This window comes from Anabas testudineus, chromosome 17 (assembly GCF_900324465.2).
Source record: "Anabas testudineus chromosome 17, fAnaTes1.2, whole genome shotgun sequence".
Lineage (NCBI taxonomy): Eukaryota > Metazoa > Chordata > Actinopteri > Anabantiformes > Anabantidae > Anabas > Anabas testudineus.
This window is the reverse complement of record NC_046626.1, coordinates 20,709-26,241: the sequence shown is the minus strand read 5'-3', so window position 1 is coordinate 26,241 and position 5,533 is coordinate 20,709.

Here is a 5,533-nt window from a genome sequence, read left to right as displayed (position 1 = left end):
TATGATGAAGAGAAAAGGAGGATTTTAATCCGCCGGGATGTTGTTTTCAATGAAACGAACTTTGACTGCTGACGACACAGTCAGAAGAAGCGACAGATTAAGAAAGGCTCCAAAGCGATTTGGATATGACGAGTTTGCTGAAACAGTCGTCGTTGATCATCATGCAAACATGTGTTGTGTGACAGAGCCACTCACAATGAAAGAAGCTCTGAAGAGTCCTAATGCAAAGGAATGGCAGGAAGCAGCTGATCTGGAATATTAGTCGCTGCTTGAAAATGAGACATGGGATCTAGTGGATTTACCAAAAGATAGAAAAGCTGTAGGTTCAAGGTGGGTGTTCAAAGTCAAGCATCATAGTGATGGACAAGTGGAGAGATACAAGTGCAGACTTGTTGCCAAAGGCTACTCACAGTTGTATGGTGCTGACTATGATGAGACATTTTCACCAGTGGTGCGTTTCAGCTCCATTCGTGCACTACTAGCTTTTGCAAATCAAAACAATCTGCATGTACATCAGATGGATGTTGTAACTGCATTTCTAAATGGACAATTGGAAGAAGAAATCTATATGGAGCAACCAGAAGGATACATCCAACCAGGACAGGAAAACCTGGTGTGCAAACTAAAAAAATCAATCTATGGACTGAAGCAATCTCCTCGTTGCTGGAGTAGAGCCTTCACAGAGTTTATGATGGAACTTGGTTTTAAACAGAGCACATCAGATCCCTGTGTGTTTGTAAGATCAAGACAAGAGCTTGTGATACTTGCAGTTTACGTGGATGATCTCATTCTGATAACAGAGTCGACTGAAAGCATGAACGAGCTGAAAGCAGCGCTCAAGAAGCGCTACAAGATGAAAGACATGGGTGAGTTGTCCTACATCCTGGGCATCTCTGTGGTCCAAAGCAAAGAGAAGAACTGTGTCTTTCTACATCAGAAGAACTATATTGAAGCCATGCTTAAGAAATACGGGATGGAAAATGCTAATCCTGTAGCAACTCCTGCTGATACCAGTGTGAAACTGAAAAAGAATGATGGTGTTAGTAAACCTGTACACCAACAGAACTATCAGTCAATGGTGGGAAGTCTGCTGTATGCGTCAATAGCTACACGACCAGACATAGCTCAAGCTGTGAATGCTGTGTCAAAGTTCAACGCAGATCCCAATACTGCTCATCTGACTGCTGTGAAGAGGATATTTCGTTACTTGAAAGGGACAGTGAATCTTGCCCTGAAATATGAGCGGTCAGAGTCTGGATCTTTAATTGGATTTTCAGATGCGGACTGGGCTGGTGACCAAGATGGCCGACGCTCAACAACAGGCAACGTGTTTTTACTGAGTGGAGGAGCGGTGAGCTGGCTGAGCAAAAAACAGGCAACAGTTGCACTATCAACAGCAGAAGCTGAGTATGTTGCACTTAGTCAAGCTGCTCAAGAAGGAGTTTGGCTGAGACGTTTACTATGTGATCTTGGAATGGAGGATACACCGACAGTGATCCTGGAAGACAACCAAAGTGCCATTGCAATCGCAAAAAATCCAGTGGATCACTCGAGGACCAAACACATAGACATTCGATATCACTACATACGTGAATGTGTGCAAAATGAACAAGTAAAACTACAATACTGTCCAACACAGGATATGAAAGCAGACATTCTGACCAAACCGTTGACCAAACAGAGGTTTGAAAGTCTCAGAGGACAGATTGGACTTTGTTTAATGTGAGAATAGTTGAATATTTTTGACAGGTGAATGCTGAATACAACCTGATCATATAAAGATTTTCCTTGTTCAGTAAAATCATTATATAGATAAGAAATGTAAAAGAAAGGAAATAAGCTTCTCAGGGTTACTGAACACAGATAAGTGAGGTTAAAGACAGATGTTTGGAATTTAAGTTATTCTTGTCTTTTGAAAAAGGGAGAGTAGCAAACTTGAGTAAAAGAGAAGGGTTCAGAATTCTTTAAAGTCCTAAATATTGTGAAATTAAGTGGGAGTGTTGAAATACTGTAATTTCACCAATAGGGGCAGTGTGAGTTGTAACGTTGTTGTTCTGTTTTAATGAAGAAGTAATAAAGTGAACGGTGAGACCTGTGTTGAAATTCATCAGTTGTCCCTGAAGTGATCCTCAATCCTCCTCTTGTAAGCTGCCATGGCCTCTCTGATGCTTCTTTTGAGGTTAGCTCTGGCTGCACTGTATTGTGCTTTGTCACCGGATCTGAAGGCAACATAATGTTGCTTCAGCAGGACCTGGACCTCTTTAGTCATGCAGGGTTTCCGTTGTTGTATACTACTGTGTATGTAGTGCGTAGTGCTTGTCTGTTATTAAAGTACAGTTTTTGTTTTGGCCTGTACTGAGATCCACAAACACCTAAAACCAAATTCCTTGTGACTATCAATATACTTTGCGAATAAACCCCGATTCTGCTTCTGGTCATGATTAAAAGGCATCTAAATATTTTTACTTTGGGATAGGGTTAGGGAATTTCCGGTGCAGTGCTTTTATTTTGAAGTACTGCTTCCTGTTGCAGAGCTACTTACGGGCAGCTACTTGACAAGAATATTCGTTCATCCCCTGCCTTTGTCTTTGACATGTCATTAAACCTGCTAAGCTGCAAGCTAATTAATTTTGTCAAATGTTGTCATAGTGATTAACAATGTGCATCGTACATGGTTATTAATAAACGTGGAGAGGGCAGAACTCCCAGGAAACCCCTCTGCCTATAATACAGAACACAAAGATCTTAATAGACAACATCATTACACACAAAATTAAAACGGTGACACGATGTGATCATGCTGTCATTGAATTGGCTAATAGTTATACAATTTCATATAAAGGGGGAACCGTAGCTCCGGGGGTAGGGTCTCAGCACCAAGACACCAAAACCCCACAGTAGGGCCGACACAGTCTGGCAGCTGTCCAACCGCAATTTTCCCAAGGGGATCAATAAAGTATACATTATTATTATTTGTGTGTGAAAAGTGGAAGGCACCATCAGTGTGATCATAGTGCTATGGGTGCTTTCGGCTCCTGCTTGGACGGTGTGCTGGAGCTGAGCTGCATTCCATTTTAAATCGCTGCAAATTTCTGACAATTACAACTGCATCAAAAGCTTTCTGTAAATGGTGTCTCTGTCTGTAAAATTGTAAAAGTTGCTTTTTTTCTTAGGTTTCCAGGTAGGGTAAATGCGTGTCTGAAGATATATAATGAAGAAGGAGTTTATCTAAATTTTTAATACTATAATAATAATTTATAATACATGGATACTAACATTAAATTATATTTCCCAGGATCTATTAATCATACTAATCAAAGATTTTTCAACCCAAATACACCACAGTAACAAACATGTCGACAATCTGTTATTTATTTGATATACGTTTAAATTTACTTGGTACTACAGTTAGTAAAGCATTTAGGGCTCCAATGGGACTGTAGGGTTAGGGTTAGGTTAGGTAACCCTAACCACAACCCCTAACCCTAACAGATGACCTTTATCTGCAGCTGGGCCTAGTGGCCCCAGACTCTCAGCTGGAGCCTTGAACAATTTGTGGCCCCAACGTCTCGGTCGGGGCCTTGAACAGCAACGGCGGCCTGGGTGCAATGCCGCTGAGCCTCTGTGGCCCCAACCTTTCAATCAGGACCTTAAGCACAACAGCAGTTTGAATGCAATACCGGCCGATCTTTCGATCAGGGGCCCCGAACACAACAGGCGGCCTAGATATAATACCGGCTTCTGATTTAGGGGACATTGGCCCCCCACTGTATTCAGTCAAGTATCAAGCGACACAACCCATTGTTCACGACATCTCAAATCCCACAGACTTTTAGGCCATTATAATTGTTTTTCTATATTTATATAGGACGGTAACCAATCCACTCCCCATCCACAAGGTATTAATATAAGACTTAATATTTATGATAGCGTCTGATTGTGACGTCATTGAAAAGCAACGCATTGATATCTTATTACATAGAATCCTATTTAGTTTACCAAATATCAGATCAATCCTAAAAACTAAAAATAATAAATATAAAATGTTATATTTAAGGGATCCATACATTATGTTTAAATGTTCCAATTTTTGTTCACAATCTATTAGGGTAATGTGTTATATATGATCGTGCCCGAATATGATGTCACCCAATAACGATTGGTTGATATCTCACGGTAGTTAATCCCATCTGGATCACTAAATATGTAGCTAACTACGAATATAATCCTTTATGTAACCATTTATGACATTACTATTTCACCTTTCATCCATAATACATTAACATAATATCTAATATATGATCGCGCCCGAATATTACATTATCCAAGAACTATCTGTTTATTATCTCACTATAACTTATCCTGTCTGGATCACCAATATTTGATTAAATACAAATATAAAAATAATTTTAATAATTTAATAATAATTTAACCATTTCACTACTTATCCCTATGTATTAGTATAATATCTAATATACGATCGTACCCGATTAGAATACGATCCATAAAACGACATGTTGATATCTCATCACATCTAACACCGTTTATGCCACGAAATATCTGGTTAGGGGGTTAGGGTTAGGGACTAAGGGAAGAGCCGTTCCCCCCTCACGAGGGACCGGGAATGCACGGGCCCTCCCCAGGAATCCTGCTATTGGCCTATCCCTAGGCCCAGATCCCGAAATGTAACGGGGACGCTGTCCCCGTCTCTTGTTGTGGACCTCCGTCCACTCCGTGTAAGCCCCGTTTCCAGGAAAATTAAATGTAATGGTTTTAAATGTGTTGTAAGAAAAAATGAAATTATATGTATGTGTAAATGTGTTATTGTAAATAAAAAATGAAATTAAATTGTCCTTGTGTTCTTTTTTTATATATAAAAAATAAAAAACTCCCAAGAAAAATATAAAAAAACCTAATGTGTGCCCATCGCGACGTTTCAACCGAAATGGTCTTCTTCAGGCTAGGGCACAATAAAAAATATATACACCATGTATAGTCACCTATGGCAGCAGGAAAGCGATGTTGCTCTTACAAAAGCCAAAGCTAAAATGAGCAGTATTGTGTCTATCCCCTATATATACTCTCCCTCCTATCCCATGATTGGTGGACCGAATTAAAGTTAAATTTTGTTTTAGTTTTCCAAATACCCCACTTATTTTCTATTTTTCAATTCTCAATATAAATTATATGTAAAGGTCTTTATAACTTTTTAGCCATGTATTATCTATTTATATTTTTAAGTAATGTTTTAACTTTTAGGGTTAGGGTTAGGGGAGTAAGGTTGCTCTGATGCCGAGAATCGGCAACAGAGACTTAAATGCACAGGCCATCACTACGCCCAGCCAGACCAGACCCCGTCACACCGAGATCCCTCCACTGTCAAAGTTTTTTAATAAACAACTACACAAGCAAAAAGTTTTGTGTGTTTGTTTATGTTAGTGTTTACTATTTTGTTGATTGGTTGTTTTTGTCCGTCAGACCCTTGTTGGGTGTTGTGTGTCTAGGGTTTTACTTCCCTCCTTCTTGTCTTTGT